An 18,435-nucleotide genomic window follows, 5' to 3' on the forward strand; every position below is an offset into this window, starting at 1 on the left:
CGTCTGTACAGCAGGTGTCTCATCCTTCCACAAAGTACAAGAAACCACACACACCCACTCACACATGGATGTTATTTGGGACAGTGGATAGTGTCACTCCTCTACCGAACAGCTTTCAGACAGTTTACTTGATGAATGAGAGTAAGTGCAGGAGGTGTCAAATTATAACCGCATGCAGCAATGGAGGATAGTGAGGGCAGACACTGCTATCAATCTGATGGGAGCAGGGCAGGTGGTTTGGGTCGAGTGGCGCACTGCAACATGAGTAGTATGAATATTTGGGTATGTCTCATTTACAAGGGACGCATTATTTCAATGTTTTTTATACATGAGACTGATATCGCTTAACTGAGGACCACTTTCAGACAATGTCGACAAATCTTTATCCTTTGATAGCACGCTCCCATTGAACGTTCAGTTCGTCATCTGTGATGAGTGGTCACGTACTTTGCTACTTTTCCTGTGTGGGGGGGAGGGGGGGGGAAAGGGGAGAAAGGTGGGGGGGGGGGGGCAGCCACGCGTCATTCCGGGAAGTACGTTTAATGGCTTGCAGGAAGAGTCCTGCAGTCAAGTATTCTGTCCATCTGTTGCTGATTTCAGCAGATCGCAAACACTATATCGTTCCCGGCGAACGGATCTCTGTGTTCTATCAGCGATAAAGGTAACAGGTATTCTTACCTACAGGTGAAGGAGAAGAGTTGGGGTTGGGTTGTTTGGGGGAGGAGACCAGACAACGAGGTCATCGGTCTCATCGGATTAGGGAAGGACGGGGAAGGAAGTCGGCCTTGCCCTTTCAAAGGGACCATCCTGGCATTTGCCTGGAGCGATTTAGGGAAATCACGGAAAACCTATATCCGGTTGGCCGGGCGCGGGTTTGAACCGTCGTCCTCCCGAATGCGGTCAATAGCTACTGCGCCACCTCGCTTGGTGAGGGAGAGGGTGAGAGGCGGGGGGTGGGGGGTGCGGGGGGGGGGGGGGGGGTTGGAGTAAAGGTAAGACTTGTTCTAAGTTGCATAGGCTGCATCTGCGCTTTGAGGTAAACAGACATGCAGGTGCCGCCACTCTCACCTGGTGGTATCTTTTGAGGTCGGTTTTTGCAGTAACTCTGTTGTTATGATTAGTTTAGTGTGTTGCACTACGATCCTGGATTTTTTACACGACAGTTTGTATGTGTAAGTATAGCAGCGATGTATTTTCGATCATTTGTACGTGTGTGTATCGACAATCATACACTTCAAAGATAGTGTGTTGTACTGTCTCTGCTTACCATTCCTATATGTGTGTGTACAACTTTAGCAACAGGTATTTTGCTTTAGACTGCTAGGGGGATACTCTTCCCACACTGCTGTGATGGATTGCTGTCCTATCCCCTCTTACCGTGTTATCCGGGTTCGATTCCCGGCGGGGTCAGGGATTTTCTCTGCCTTGTGCCGACTGGGTGTTGTATGATGTCCTTAGGCTAGTTAGGTTTAAGTAGTTCTAAGTTCTAGGGGACTGATGACCATGGATGTTAAGTCCCATAGTGCTCAGAGCCATTTGAACCATGTTAAAAGTCACTCAGCAGCTAAATGCCCGTAGATCGGTATGAGTCGTTTCCTCTGGCAGCGGCTGTGGGACAGTTCTCCGCCAATTTCAACAAATATAGTGGACGACATTTCACACCAAGGTTAACATATACACACACGCTATCGGTAAGGGTAGCAAACCCATTTCAAGTGTCCTCAGTTGAGTCCCATAAACCAGGGCGAGCACCTCTGGGTCTGTTAATAAAAAGTTTTTAAAAAGTATTAACTTTTAGTGCCTAGACCGAAATTTTACTACCACAATTAAATTTCGAGAACTAGTTTCTGTTTGCTACCTACTACCGTCTTCAGGACATATGTAACATATGTAGAAACATAGCCTAAGAAATTATGTACAGTCAAGTAGAATACCTAAACATTTTGCAACATCTCAGCCAAAATAAAAGTGAACATTTTGCAAAGCTATTTAACGGTTTAGTATAAACTACACTGAAGAGCCAAAGAAACAAGTACACCTGCATAATATCTAGTAGGGCACCCACGAACACACAGAAGTGCTACAACACGACGTGACAGGGACTCGACTAATGACTGAATTAGTGTTCGAGGGAATTGACATCATAAATCGGTAATACTACGAGGGAGTGGAGATCTCTTCTGAACAGAACGTTGCTCAATAATGTTCACGTCTGAGTAGTTAGGTGACCAACGGAAATGTGTAAACGCAGAAGAGTCTTCCTGTAGCCTCTCTGGATGTGTGGGGTATCCCATCGTCCTGCTGAAATTGCCGAAGTCCATTGGAATACACAATGGAATGGATGCGGGTAATCATACAGGACTGTTACGTGACACCTGTCAGTCTCATCTAGACGTATCAGGGGTCCCATATCACTGCAATTGCACACGACTCACACCGTTACAGAGCCCCCACCATCTTGAACAGTCCCCTGCTCGTAGGCAACGACCGTTGATTCATGAGGTTGTCTCCACATCCGTAAAAACACTCGCGCTCGATCCAATCTGAAACGAGACTCGTCCGACCAGGCAACATGTTTCAAGTGATCAACAGTTCAGTGTAGCTGTTGATGGGCGCAGTCGAGGGTTAAAGCTTTGTGTCACGCAGTCATCAAGCTTACATTAGTGGGCCTTCGGCTCCGAAAACATATATGGATTGTGTTCCGTTGAATGGTTTGCACAGTGACACTTGTTGATGGCCCAGCATTGAAATCTGCAGCATCTGAAGGGTTGCACTTCTGTCACGATGAATGTTTCTCTCCAGTCTTCGTTGGTCACGTTCTTGCAGGATCTATTACCGACTGTAGCGATATCGGGGATTTGATGTTTTACCGGGTTCCTGATATTCAACGCATACTTGTGAAATGGTCGTACAGGAAAATTCCAACTATATCGCTACCTCGGAGATGCTGTGTCCTATCGCTCGTGCGCCGATTGTTACACCACGTTCACACTCACTTAAATCTTGATAACCTGACATTGTATCAGCAGTAACCGATCAAACAACATGTATTTGAATATACATGCCTACTCAGATCTGTTTTGCTCTAAAGTGTATCTAAATGCTTATCAGATGACATACCTCTCAAAATATGAGCAGACGGTGAATAAGCATTGGAAAGCATGATTATCTGTAGTCATTCAACATGATGCATTTGTAAGTACCAAAACAACAACAGTAAGTAGTTGAAAACCACGAACAAGCCAGTTTGTAGACCTGCTAGAAGAATTGTAGATAAGAATCTCAAGAAGCTCTTTCTACGTCCAAAGAGATTCTATGATATAAAGGTAGCAATGCTATGAAGCTAAAATCACAAGGCAGAGGTCTGAATTACGCCCCGAACTGGCTACACGATGTTTGTAGGAAACAGATCCTATGAAATTGGAATTAACTAATGAATTAAATCCAAGAAAATACATAGAAAAACGCAAAGTTGAATCACAAGGCATTCTCACACAGGAAAACAAAAACGAAACAACTTAGGTAAACATTGGTCTGACGAGAGATCTAGTCAGTAATAAAATCAAAACATAACAACTCAGGTGGAAGAAAACAGAACAAACCGAAACAATACAGATTCTATAACACTGTCAAAACATGGAAAGAAACTACAGGAACACAACACCATCACCACGAAGGCAGATAAAGCAAACATAGTGGTTCTCATGGATAAAGAGAACTACATCAGTAAGACACAAGAGTTCATCACAAAAAATTAAATTATAAAATTAAAATCAGATCCAACCAACAGGTTCCAAACCAAGCTGAGAAACACTCATATAGACATTGAATATACAATATACAACAATGAGAAAGGAAAACTGATACAAACAAATCGCATTGCACCTTCTCTCCAATGCCAACCAAAGCTACACAGGGAAGTTGTCCCTGTCAGAGCTATTGTGTATTATACTCGTAAAAACGCTGCCACTTACCCATTTACAATATACATGTTGAAAATCTTATCAGAAAACTGCAAATTACAAGAAGACAGGGCTATAAGAAACACCATACAATTGATTCTCTACGTAAAAGGCATACAAGTTCCAAACACAGCCAAACTTCTGTCACTTCATGTAGGGAATATGTATTCCAATATCCCAATAACAGAAACATAAAATATTATAGAACAGGACCTTGAGACACACAGTACACTTCCACATGAGTACATCAAAGAAACAGTAATGCTTCCAGAGCTAATAACAGAACAGAACAGAACTATTTTCAATTCAATAATTAATTCTATTTACAAAGTGAAGGATTACCAGTGGGATCTCCAGTGCCTGGTACCATAGCAGACATAATTATGAACCCTGTTGAGCACATTATATTTAACAAAGTAGTGCTAAATAGGTATAACATCCTATACTGGATTAGATATATGCATGAAATCTTGTGCCTGACAGACGAACCAAACAATAAAATTGACCAGTTACACACAAACATTAACTCTGTTTATGATAAAATACATTTTACAATGGAGAAAGAGCAAATTAGACAGTTAAATTTCTTGGACATCACCATAAAGATTCAAAAAAACAACACACATTTGCTATAGACCAAAAACCGACAACAGACACAATTATACATGAGACATCGTAACACCCCAGTCCTCAAAAGCAGGCAGCACTTAGATACATGCTCCATAGATTAATCACAGTACCATTAGATACAGACAATTACACAAAAGAAGTGAATACTATAATGCAAATAGCCACAAACAATGGATACAAAGACAAGTTAGTAACAAAGCTGAACAAGAAACTCAAGATACAGAAAAGAACAAACACACTACTGTCACCAACACAAGGACAAAATCACACACAAACAAATACACAAAATACAAAAATTGAAACAAGACAAAGTGTGAAAGAAACAGGAAGTAAAAGATGGCACACAATGACATACGACCACAAATACACACACAGAATTCCAATATTTTTATTAAAAAAAACAAGGCAAAGAAGTAGCACACCAAACCTACAACTCAAGTCAGAAGTACTTCCCAGAACAATAGGAAAAACTGACCTGTATCAGAAATCAGGAATATACCAACTGAAATGCAATGCATGTGATGGAATATATATAGATCAAACCAGGAGGACATTTGACACCATGTACAAAGATCATATAAGAGCATTGAAGTGTAGGACAACATAAAATTAGAACCAGAGACACAGACATGGAAATCATAAGGATAAACAACAACAAAAAACGTCTCGTCATCTACAAGAAAACTACCACATTCAACAAACCATAACAGAAAAGAAACAACTCATAAAAGATCAGATCAACTGGGCAAACCACACACTCTTTAAACTGATTGGCCACTTAATATAACATTAAAAGTACATATATAACCATAGGCTCCATTTACCACTACCATTTCCTCCCAGATCTGTCCCCTAATCACTGCCCAGGCCATCCCTGTGGTTCTTCCCCCCCCCCCCCCCCTTGGAGAACCCCCCCTACCACCACACACTCTCTCTTTCTCTCTCTCTCTCTCTCTCACACACACACACACACACACACACACACACACACACACACACACAGACAATCTTTTCATAGGTCGACAACACTCACAACGTGAACAAAAAAGAACAAATAGGCATAAGCACTGCGGCAGTGATGAATGGAAAACAGTTGGGAAAGTCGATTATACACTCCTGGAAATGGAAAAAAGAACACATTGACACCGGTGTGTCAGACCCACCATACTTGCTCCGGACACTGCGAGAGGGCTGTACAAGCAATGATCACACGCACGGCACAGCGGACACACCAGGAACCGCGGTGTTGGCCGTCGAATGGCGCTAGCTGAGCAGCATTTGTGCACCGCCGCCGTCAGTGCCAGCCAGTTTGCCGTGGCATACGGAGCTCCATCGCAGTCTTTAACACTGGTAGCATGCCGCGACAGCGTGGACGTGGACCGTATGTGAAGTTGACGGACTTTGAGCGAGGGCGTATAGTGGGCATGCGGGAGGCCGGGTGGACGTACCGCCGAATTGCTCAACACGTGGGGCGTGAGGTCTCCACAGTACATCGATGTTGTCGCCAATGGTCGGCGGAAGGTGCACGTGCCCGTCTACCTGGGACCGGACCGCAGCGACGCACGGATGCACGCCAAGACCGTAGGATCCTACGCAGTGCCGTAGGGGACCGCACCGCCACTTCCCAGCAAATTAGGGACACTGTTGCTCCTGGGGTATCGGCGAGGACCATTCGCAACCGTCTCCATGAAGCTGGACTACGGTCCCACACACCGTTAGGCCGTCTTCCGCTCACGCCCCAACATCGTGCAGCCCGCCTCCAGTGCTGTCGCGACAGGCGTGAATGGAGGGACGAATGTAGACGTGTCGCCTTCAGCGATGAGAGTCGCTTCTGCCTTGGTGCCAATGATGGTCGTATGCCTGTTTGGCGCCGTGCAGGTGAGCGCCACAATCAGGACTGCATATGACCGAGGCACACAGGGCCAACACCCGCCATCATGGTGTGGGGAGCGATCTCCTACACTGGCCGTACTCCTCTGGTGATCGTCGAGGGGACACTGAATAGTGCACGGTACATCCAAACCGTCATCGAACCCATCGTTCTACCTTTCCTAGACCGGCTAGGGAACTTGCTGTTCCAACAGGACAATGCACATCCACATGTATCCCGTGCCACCCAACGTGCTCTAGAAGGTGTAAGTCAACTACCCTGGCCAGCAAGATCTCGGGATCTGTCCCCTATTGAGCATGTTTGGGACTGGATGAAGCGTCGTCTCACACGGTCTGCACGTCCAGCACGAACGCTGGTCCAACTGAGGCGCCAGGTGGAAATGGCATGGCAAGCCGTTCCACAGGACTACATCCAGCATCTCTACGATCGTCTCCATGGGAGAATACATTCGGCATGCTTGGATAGGATATTTTTGGTGAAAACAAATGTGAGATACGACGAAAGATCTACAGAATGAAGTTTTGGGTTGGACTGCAGTACCAAATGTCACACTGACAACAAACCCTGTCCTGTATTTTGTGTTATTACGCTATGTGAATCTGTGTTTGCCCTGTCTTTATGTGTTTAGGTAATAAGATTTCCGTTATAGTATTTTTCTGATAATATGTTATTTTCTTTGTAAATATGTTTAGCCATTATTTATTCTGTACTGTTTTAATGCTCATGTGTGAAGCTGATGTTTCAAAAGTTATTCTGATCTTTATGGATGTACTTATGTCATAATTTCTCTAACACTGATGTTCATGTTTATTTCTATTCTTTTGTAAAGCCTGTTTTACTACAAATGTTATCGGTATTGTTATGTTCTTTATAGATGTATTTTGTAACTTTGTTATTGTATTCTTATGTTATAAAATTGTAATTGACATCAGTTCATCAAATTAAGTAACTTGTAAGTTACACTTCACCGCACACATTTCTGTTGGTCATAGTATATGGACAATATGTGAGAAGTAGGGACTGATAGTGCTCCCACGTGTGTTAATAATTCAGCAAGGGACTTGATAAGAGCATCACTGATTGTAAGGACATTAAAAAAATTTTTTTTTGAGTGCACAAGTGGTGGTTCATGTACTTGCTATATTCTCCACAAGACACTTCGATGGTGATTGGGCACCTGCACAGTCGCAACAGATGGCTGCTGGCCGTCTCTACAAGAACTACAGTGGGTCTGCAAATTTGATGGCCCACCAATACCATTATTTCTACAAGGACTGCAGTGGGTCTGCACTTCTGGTGGCCCACCAATACCATAATCTCTACTAGAACTACAGTGGGTCTGATCTGTGATGACCAATATTCTTCAAAACTTCGACTGACTCTGCTGTGGGTTTGCTCTGTTGTGGCCCATTACCTGTCAGCATGTCAAGAGTCACCACTGTCTTTCCGTTCGAAGGACAACACTACTTCTTCAAGACTGCATCGAAATCCACTACTTAAATGAGTATTTTCTTTTACTGCTCAGACATTGAGCAAAAACACTGCTATTTCACTGTGATGAACGATAAGGACTGTTTTTATGGACTGTGAGAAAATTTTAGCTTTTGACAAACATTGTATCGATAAGTGTGTGCATTTCATTTCTTTGTTATTGTAATTATAAAAAAAAATTTGAAATCTGTATTGGCCACTGCCAATACATCATGTGGGGATCATGGGGTCTATGTAACTAGGCTGTTTATGTTTTTTTTTTTGGTAACGCCACATAGCGCTCTGTATAAAAAATCACTGGCTGTGCTGTGTGCAGTCAGTGGCTGGTTGGCATTGTTGTAATACTCGCCATTGTAGTGTTGGGCAGCTGGATGTTAACAGCACGTAGCGTTTTTGTTCTCCATTAAAATCTTTCATTCGCTAACTATGCCTATCAGTAGTTAGAGCCTTCCATAGTTTGAATCTTTTATTTAGCAGGCAGTAGTGGCGCTCGCTGTATTGCAGTAGTTCGAGTAGCGAAGATTTTTGGTGAGGTAAGTGATTTGTGAAAGTTATAGGTTAATGTTAGTCAGGGCCATTCTTTTGTAGGGATTGCTGTGAGTCAGATTGCGTTGCGCTAAAAAAAAATTATTTGTCACTTTAAGCACAGTCATGTATAATTTTTCTAAGGGCACGTTTCATATGTCGACCCTTAGCCGAGGATACCTCACTGGAATCTTCTGAATTTTTTCTTGTAGTTTGTGTAATTGGTGTAGCTTTTGTTTATTGCTAGCGCGTAATCATAGAGAGAATTTCCTTTGTAGTTGCAGTCTTTCATTGTTGTACAGCATTTTCAGTGCTATGTAAATGTGTTCTCTTATTTTTGCTCTTCAAATTGTGGTTTTCTGTGTTATCGTGTGAAACATTGTGACAATAATGGCGTGTGAAAAACGTAACACTAGGCTCCAAAGTAAACTGAGAAATAATAGTGACGACGAGCGTAGCTTACCAGCACCACTGTGTAATTAACTAACAGACATTCAAAGTAGTAATTTGGTAACTATGCATAGGGAAATGCAGTGGGCGCCAAATAATGGTGTAGACAGTGAAACAGGTAGTGAACAGGGAAGCATTATCGATCGATCGGTCGGCAAACAGCTCGCCTCAGGAATCGGGAATGACTGAGCACAATCTTGCAAATACTGTAGATTCAGGTTTTGCGTCCTCACCGTTTTCTCAAATAAATCAAGACACATTTTCTGTTTTTCTAATTGCGAATACTGCCGGTTCAAATGCGCTGCCGAATAGCACTGAGGAACATGTTTCAGACACCAGTGCATTGTTATTACAATTAATGAAACAAATGGGACGAAAGCTTCTAAAGTTAGACACAATGGAACAAAATCTTTAAAAGTTAGACAGAATGGAACAAAATCAGAGACAAACACAGCAAAAACTTCAAACGTTTGACACAATGGAACAAAATCAGAGACAAACACAGCAAAAGTTAGACGCAATAGTACAAAAGCTTCAAAAGTTAGACTCAGTGGATCATACGCTTGAACAAACACGTGAAGATTTAACTACTGAATTACATAAAATCGAATCGAACTGTCAAAAAGTCTGTAATGACGTAAAACACAAATTTGTGAGCATTTCCAACTTATTTTTTGGCGGCATGAAAATGATTACATAATCACGAAGCAGCCATAAAAGAATTGCAAACTATTGTTCATGAAAATCATGAGACCTTGAAAGCTAAAATTGACTCAGGTGCATCTACCGATTCAGTTACGCAACTTGCAAAAACTCAAGAAAACTTAAAGGACACAGTAGATACTCTGAAAATTGGTTCAGAAAGACACATGAAGGAAATTAGTTCATTATCAGAGAAAGTAGTTGAACTTCCGGATCAGCTAAATAATTTATCTACGAAGATAGACGATAATCTGAATGACACAAAACCGGTAGTCTTTAATGACACAGAAGAGTTCGAACAATTAGGAAATTCAAACAAAATCAGAATCAAATTAATAAGCAACACCAAAGAGAAATCCGGGAAGTACAAGATCAGCTGACACAGGTAATACAAGAATTTCGTATTTCAGAGGACACTCGCGCTCCAATACGGGAAAAGAGACTTAGAAATACGGAACTGCCACCAAATAACAACACGGGGCACTTCGGAGACTATGAAAGAAATTGTGAAGGTACACCGAATTTTGAGATGGAACCGCCGAAACGACGTAACAATGACCGACATGCGACTCGCCGACGTGATGATTTTGACTATAAGCTGTTCATTAGGACACATAAATTCAAAACATTTAAGAATTCTGGCAACGACATTCATCCACAAGCGTGGCTTCGTCAGTTCTCTCATTGTTCCCCCCCCCCCCCCCCCCCCTCCCCCAACTGGTCATTAAAGCACACATTAGAATTTATGTGTGGCTACTTAGAGAATGAACCAGCTGTAAGATAGCGATTGGTAATTCACGACTGCCACAGTGTAGAAGAATTTTACCATGCTTTCCTCTCAGCATATTGGTCTCAAGCCACACAAGAGTGAGTAAAACATGGCATCATAATGATGAAACATTTCGAACAATCTGAATTTTCCAGTCTTGTGAAATGTTTGAAGACGTTGCATAAGAGTCAGTACCTGTCAAGCCCATACAGCCCCTCAGAACGCATCCGCATTTGCTTAATCAAATAGCCTGAAAATTTACGGCATATTATTTTAGCAGGACGTTGCAAAGACGACATTGAAGCTTTTCAGGGACTCTTACAAGAATTAGAAATTGCCACTGACAATCGCGGAACGCGTAAACAGGAAAACAACAAATACAGGTCACATATGACGCAATTCCGCGATGAAAGAAATAGTAATTGGGCGGGACAAGGCTATTCTCACAACACAAATCGTGACCAAAACAGACACCACCCGTATGACAACCGTTGGAATAATAATAGTAACAGAGAAAGATCGTGTTTCCAAAGTAATGAACGTAACAGAGATAACCATAGAAACAGACAATATGGAAACCAAAATAATTATTATCAAGGGAGACAGAATAACTTAAGACGCAACGGTCCAGCGCGCAGTTACGATTCAGGGAGAAATTCTCTACCACGTGACCGACAAGAAAGAAACTATGGAATCTACCGACATGACGACAGACGATATGATCGTAACGACCGACCTGAATTGCATCAGAACTGGCGGGATTCAAACAGAGCAGCGCGCTCTCGGCAAGGTGAATTTATAGAAGTTAGGTCTCCTAATCCCAATAACGACGCACACCAACAAACAGATAGCAGACAACGACTCGCACCGCAGGCAGCCACGTGCGCCGGCTGGCTCAGCGAAAAATAACATAGATGCTAACCTTGAGAAAAAATTCCAGTATTCTTTACCGACGTATACCGCATTATAATTGCGTTCAAGTTGAAACTCTGAGTACTATAAAGGGTAAAAGGTTTATACCACATTTCACATGTAAAACTGTGTATTGAAAGATAATGTGCTTTTTAACTCTGTCTTTGCCATATAACTTTTCACTTTACATTACTAGTATGCTTTGTAAGACTTAAGAAATTGTTAGCATTTAACAATGTTTGAAGTTAAATATCCAGTCTAGTACCCTGGGAACACTTTTAAACAGAAATTACGAATGCATTGTTATACTGAACAGACAACACAGTGTTGTATTTGTACATTCTTGCTTGTTAGTTGCACGGTTACGTAACGACTATCAGGCTTACATACTTAGGACATATACTGGTACTGTTAACGAGATTTTAATGCAACATGTTGGTTTACTTGAGAACACATTCTTGATTTAAAGTACCTTATGTGAGATTAAAGGTGTGTTAGAACTTGGTTTATTTGACGGCTACACGATTATATCACGACGCTACTACTGGGTGACAATTTAAAATGTTGCTTTTGCGGTGTATTTGTTTTATATCTGCACGGTTTTTCTGAATTATTCTGGAAAGTAGAACATGTTTTAGTAGTAACTTTTGTGGTATAGCTAGAAAGGAGACAGCCTTTTCCGTAGCACAACAATACGTTACAGCACAGTACTTTCTTCACCACGGCAATAAGCCTATCCTCAGGGGGTACACGCCTACTATGTGTACCATTTGTATGGCAAGCACAAGAGGCCCTAGCTAATGTGGTATTTGCTTATACACCTTTACACATCGGTACCATATTTCTCTAACACAGAATTTCACAGCTATCTGATCATTTAACGGAGAGAAACAAATATATATTTTACTACATCAGTGAAAGATGTTTATGTGATTACACGGTTGGATAACTTCACACTTATGAAATTGTATTTTGTCTGTACTTTGTGAAATATTCATATTTTTTTGGATCCATTGTGATACTATGAGAGTTCTGAATGATGTATTTGGTATGGGATCATGATTTTTAAAGTACATTTGAGGTAAATGACACTTTTGAAATGAGCAGAGATTTTTTTTTTTGTTTTGCAATTATTGGAGGAAGCTACGACGATTTTGAGAGTTGACTAAGGTGTTATGATAGTCATAATGACTATGTGTATTATACTGTTGCGGTATCATTATGATCAATAAGCTGATACTATATGAGTTATTTGATTATGCTACATATCTGTTATGATGAAATATTGAAGAAGTGTCGACAAATAAGGTAAGGAATAATGAGTTGTGGTAAGGGACTCTGGTTTGTGAAAAAGGTTGTTCGAAACCAAGAATCGTACTTTAAGACTTATGAAATGTATGTAAATGCGTGAATGTATTACAAGGCCGACGAAATTTTTTTGGACAGTGTTATATCAATAGGATTTTGTTTCTACAGATAAATTACGCAAATTCTTGACCTGTGAAATTTTTTATATGAGACTGCCACTGTAGCGGAAACTGGTGTCGGAAATATTCGGTAAGACAATTAAGTGACTACCTGCACGTAATGCGTCATGGGCACCCAGCTGCGCGACAGCCACCTGACCAAAGAAATCCATTAGGTAAAAAAGAGAGGCCATTATCCTCGCTATTGACATTCCTTTGTAGAAAGCATCGCAAAAACGACACGCTCATTACTTGGAAAGATACTTTCTTAGATCTGCACACCTGATAATGACAAGCGTCTTTCTATGAGAGTTGAGAGAATTTGTACTAACTTATGAAATGTCACATGACTATTGAATGATATTTTATGCTTTGCCTTTCATAGTTGCTTATTTCATTTGATATCTGGTTTCCAGCTGTGTTGCAGCATTGGTTTTATCAAATAAAATTAAATGCATTTGCTAATGTGAACACTTTCTGTCAACAGATTTATTAAATAATCATTTTATGATCCACGTTTTTCGAAAAAGGAGCACTTGAAAAGGAAAGAACAATAAGAAGGGATTAATAAGAGTTACTGCAAACTTAATTTTCTTTTCAACTACTGGGTAATATCTTTTGTAGAATTAGTTTTGTGGTGCACCACTTTAATGACAGATATTAATATGTGAAAAGACATTTCCCATTTCTGCATTGTTGTCTTTTCTGTAATATTTTTTCTGATTGAGCTTTGTCACGTTTAGGTATAAGTTATTGCATTTGCTGCTGCTGTTTGCCAGGCCTAGTGTTACTAAATTTCACTTTGTATTACTCTGTTAAGACTGTTTTACTACAGATTTATTTTTCTTATTGCTGTACATTGCCTCATATTATATGTAATGTTGCATTTGCTTTGCTAAGTCCTATATTGCTGCCTTTTTGGCCAATTTGCATTTTTTTCTCATTGCTGGTTGTGTTAATTGTTTTGTGCTGCTGCATTGCCTTGTCCCTTAGTTTATGCATCTCAGCTCAGTAGATTTAATTTAGCTTACGATGGGGTAGGCTATATAAGAGAACGAGTTGTGATGAACTGGAAGAAGTGCATTGAGAAGCTGCTATAAGAAAATGGTTTGGCCAAAAAAGGATTTTGAAAGAGGATGTGAACAGAATACAGAAAGCATGCTTGGATAGGATTTTTTTTTTTTTGGTTGGAGTAAATGTTGAAATAAGAGGTAGGATCTATGGAATGAAGTTTTGGGTTGGACTGCAGTACCAAATGTTAACCTGAAAACAAACCCTGCCTTTTCCTTTTGTGTTATCCCACTATGTGTTTGTGTACCCTTGTCTATTTATTTTCTTTCTGTCTCTGTGTACTGTTTCATAGGATTTTTTCTCTTCTAATACTAAGCTACATTCACTATGATGAGGAATACTGTTATCCTCAAATATAATTTGCATTAATAACATGTTATATACTTTGTAAAGATGTTTACACATTATTTATTATGTTTTGTTCTAATGCTCATGTGTCAAGTTGATGTTTCAAAAGTTATTCTGATTTTTTATGTATGTACTTATGTCATAATCTTTGTAACACTGATGTATTTGCTATTTTGATTCTTTTGTAAAGCCTGTATTACTGCAAATGTTATCTGTACTATTATGTTCTTTAATGATATATTTTGTGCCTTTTTTATTGTATTCTCATGTTATAAAATTGTAATTGACACCAGTTCATCAAATTAAGTAATTTGTAATTTTTTTTCACTGCACACGTTTCTGTTGGTCATAGTATATGGACAATATGTGAGAAGTAGGGGCTGTTAGTGTTTGCACGTGTGTTAATAATTGAGCAAGGGACCAGATAAAAGCTTTGCTGGTTCTAAGGACATTTCAAAAAAAATCTTGGTGAGTGGACAAGTGGTGGTTTATGGACTAGCTATATTGTCCACAAGACTCTTCGATGGTGATTGTGCACCTGCACAGTCGCAAACGTTGGCTGGTAGCCATCTCTACAAGAACTACAGTGGGTTTGCTCTGTTGTGGCCCATTACCTGTCAGCATGTCAAGAGTCAGCACTGTCTTTCCGTTGGAAGGGCAACACTACTTCTTCATGACTGCATCGAAGTTCATTACTTCTGTGTGCATTTCTTTTGCTGCTCAGTCTTTGAGAAAAAAAAAACACTGCAATTTTACTGAGATGAATGATCAGGACTGTCTTTATGGAGTGTGAGAAAATTTTAGCTTTTGACCAAGATTTTATCAATAAGTGTGAGCATTTGATATCTTTGTTATTGTAATTATGAAAAAAATTTTCAAATATGTTTTGGCCACTGCCCAAAACAATTTGTAAACTTTTTTGTGGGGAGCTTGGGGGCTATGTAAGTAGGCTGTTTAGGTTTTTTTATTGGTATGGCCACATAGCGCTCTGTATGAAAAATCACTGGCTGTGCTGTGCGCTGTCTGTGGCTGGTTGACATTGTTGTAATAGTCGCCATTGTAGTGTTGGGCAACTGGATGTTAACAGCGCGTAGCGTTGCGCAGTTGGAGGTGAGCCTCCAGCAGTGGTGGATTTGGGGAGAGAGATGGAGGCGTTTTGAAATTTCTAAGAATGGATGTCATGAGCTGCTATATATATTATGACTATTAAGGTAAATACATTGTTTGTTCTCTATTAAAACCTTTCATTCGCTAACTATGCCTATCAGTAGTTAGTGCCTTCCGTAGTTTGAATCTTTTATTTAGCTGGCAGTAGTGGCGCTCGCTGTATTGCAGTAGTTCGAGTAACGAAGATTTTTGGTGAGGTAAGTGATTTGTGAAAGGTATAAGTTAATGTTAGTCAGGGCCATTCTCTTGTAGGGATTACTGAAAGTCAGATTGCGTTGCGTTAAAAAAAATATTATATGTCAGTTTAAGCACAGTCATGTAGAATTTTTCGAAGGGGACGTTTCAACACTACTGGCGATTAAAATTGCTACACCACGAAGATGACGTGCTACAGACGCTTAGCTTAACCAACAGGAAGAAGATGCTGTGATATGCAAATGATTAGCTTTTCAGAGCATTCACACGAAGCTGGCGTTGGTGGCGAAACCTACAACGTGCTGACACGAGGAAATTTTCCAACCCATTTCTCATACACAAGCAGCAGTTGACCGGCTTTGCCTGGTGAAACGTTGTTGTGATGCCTCGTATAAGACGGAGAAATGGGTACCATCACGATTCTGACTTTGACAAAGGTCAGATTGTAGCCTATCGCGATTGCGGTTTATCGTATCGCGACATTGCTGCTTGTGTTGGTCGAGATCCAATGACTGTTAGCAGAATATGGAATCGGTGGGTTCAGGGGGGTAATACGGAACGCTGTGCTGGATTCCAGCAGCCCCGTATCAATAGCAGTCGAGATGACAGGCGTCTTATCCGCATGGCTGTAACGTGTTGTGCAGTCACGTCTCGTTCCCCGAGTTAACAGATGGGGACGTTTGCAAGACAACTACCATCTGCAACAACAGTTCGACGACGTTTGCAGTAGCAAGGACTATCAGTTCTAGACTATGGCCTCGGTTACCCCTGACGCTACATCACAGACAGGAGCGCCTGCGATGGTGTACTCAACGACGAACCTGGGTGCACGAATGGCAACGCGTAATTTTTTCCCAGGAATCCTGGTTCTGTTTACAGCAGCATGATGGTCGCATGTTGTTCTTGATACCGGTGGTATGGCGACCCGTTTTCCGCAAATGCGAACTCACGGCCGATTTTGAGCCTGGGTCGCTGATCTGCTCCTTGAAGAGGGTCTCAAACTTCTTCATGTATGGCCTATGTACTCTGCATCACAATCATCACAGGCGATACTATATGCCCCAGACGACTTGAAACTATTCCATGTTGCAGCCCCCTTGTGCCTGAACCTCTGTTTATTGTTTTCAGGAACATAAAAAGCCGGATTTATTCTCTTAGAACTTAAGCATTTGCCGATTCTGCTTGAAATGTTACCATAGAAAGGTATTCTGTGGAATTTACGTCCAATAGGTAATCCGCTATTTGCTGGCTGTAGGAAAGTGAATGTTACGGGTGTGAGTGGGTTGAGAACAATGTTACGTTTCATGTTTACCTTCTGTAATACACCCCTGTTAATCTTTCCAACAAAACCCACGTCGCATCCATTAGAAAAGGCGATAAACTGTATTACTTTAAATTCTCGATTCCTGGTTCCTTTAATAATGGGACCGTATGCATCCTGTGTAGTAAAGCCCTGAATGTGGCCTTTTTTAATTGCAACGGATGATTAGACGATCTATGTAACGCGACGTGAGAAGTGGTGGGCTTTCTGAAAATATCAAAATTAACCAAGATCCCATTGATTTTGACCAATACATCTAAGAAGGGAATTAATGCTCTGTTCCATAGTAAATTGGATTTTCTCGTGTATTTTGTTTAAGTTACCTAGGAAACCGCTACAATCCTGGAAAGAACCGTTATACAGCAAAATTATCTCACTCACATATCTATCCCAAAATATTATCCTTTTAGAGTACCTGCTTAGGTCTACCGTCAAATTATGCTCAAAAACCGTCATAAAATTGTTGGCAAGGCAATAAGACAGTGGAGATCCCATTGCCAAGCATGTTTTTGTATGTATATACCATCCCCAAATTTAAAATAGTAATAACCTAATACTAATTTGAGAAACTGCAATACCTCTTCTACCTCTTATAATGGTCTGCCACCACTTTTCTGTAAATTTTCACTAATTACTTCGTAGAGCTGATCGGTTGGGATGCTTGCATACATATTTTTTACATCAAATGAAACCAGGGAAGTACCCTTTGCAATTGTCAAGACTAAAACTTTGATAATCAATTCCTCTCTATTTGAGATACTGAAATTTACCGGAAGCTTGAAGTTCCTATTCAAATATTCAGCCAAATGTTTGTCAAGCTGAACAAGTGGTAACATCTCCGGGGAAGTGCTTGTTCGGGGAGTCTGAAGGACATTGAAATTCCTAAGTTTTCAGCTTAACTGAAATATTAATTACTTTTCTTACAGATTTATATGTTTCAAATGGATCTAATCAATATGGGACTTAACATCTGAGGTAATCAGTGTCCTAGACTTAGATTAGTTAGGTTTAAGTAGTTCTAAGACATCACACACAACCATGCCCGAGGCAGGATTCGAACCTGCTACCGTAGCAGCAGCACGGTTCCAGACTGAAGCACCTAGAACCGCACGGCCACAGCAGCCGGCCACAGATTTATATCCAGAATGTTTTTCATATTATTTTCAATCGGTGTGCGTATTGTAAGACCTTAGGAACACACACTATCAGATTATTTGTTTTGTCGCTCTAACGAAGTAGGTGAGTGTCAGCAATATGTCTCGTGGTCTTGTTGTGGTGTGTTTATCTTCTGCCGTTCGGTCAGATGATAGAAATGCCTTTTGCATGCTTAGATTAGCAGATTGACGGTGACCAATTTTAAACAGAACTTGATTAATTTTCACACTCATTTATTAAAATGATAACAATCATAAACTTTACTTAACGTGATTCTGGTACTAAAATCTTATTGTCACATACCTCTGATACTTGACAAAGTGTCTATACATTTATCTTCGTGGCTGTGTACAGGAATATGATAATCGTATTAGGTGCAG

This window comes from Schistocerca gregaria, chromosome 6 (assembly GCF_023897955.1).
Source record: "Schistocerca gregaria isolate iqSchGreg1 chromosome 6, iqSchGreg1.2, whole genome shotgun sequence".
Taxonomy (NCBI): domain Eukaryota; kingdom Metazoa; phylum Arthropoda; class Insecta; order Orthoptera; family Acrididae; genus Schistocerca; species Schistocerca gregaria.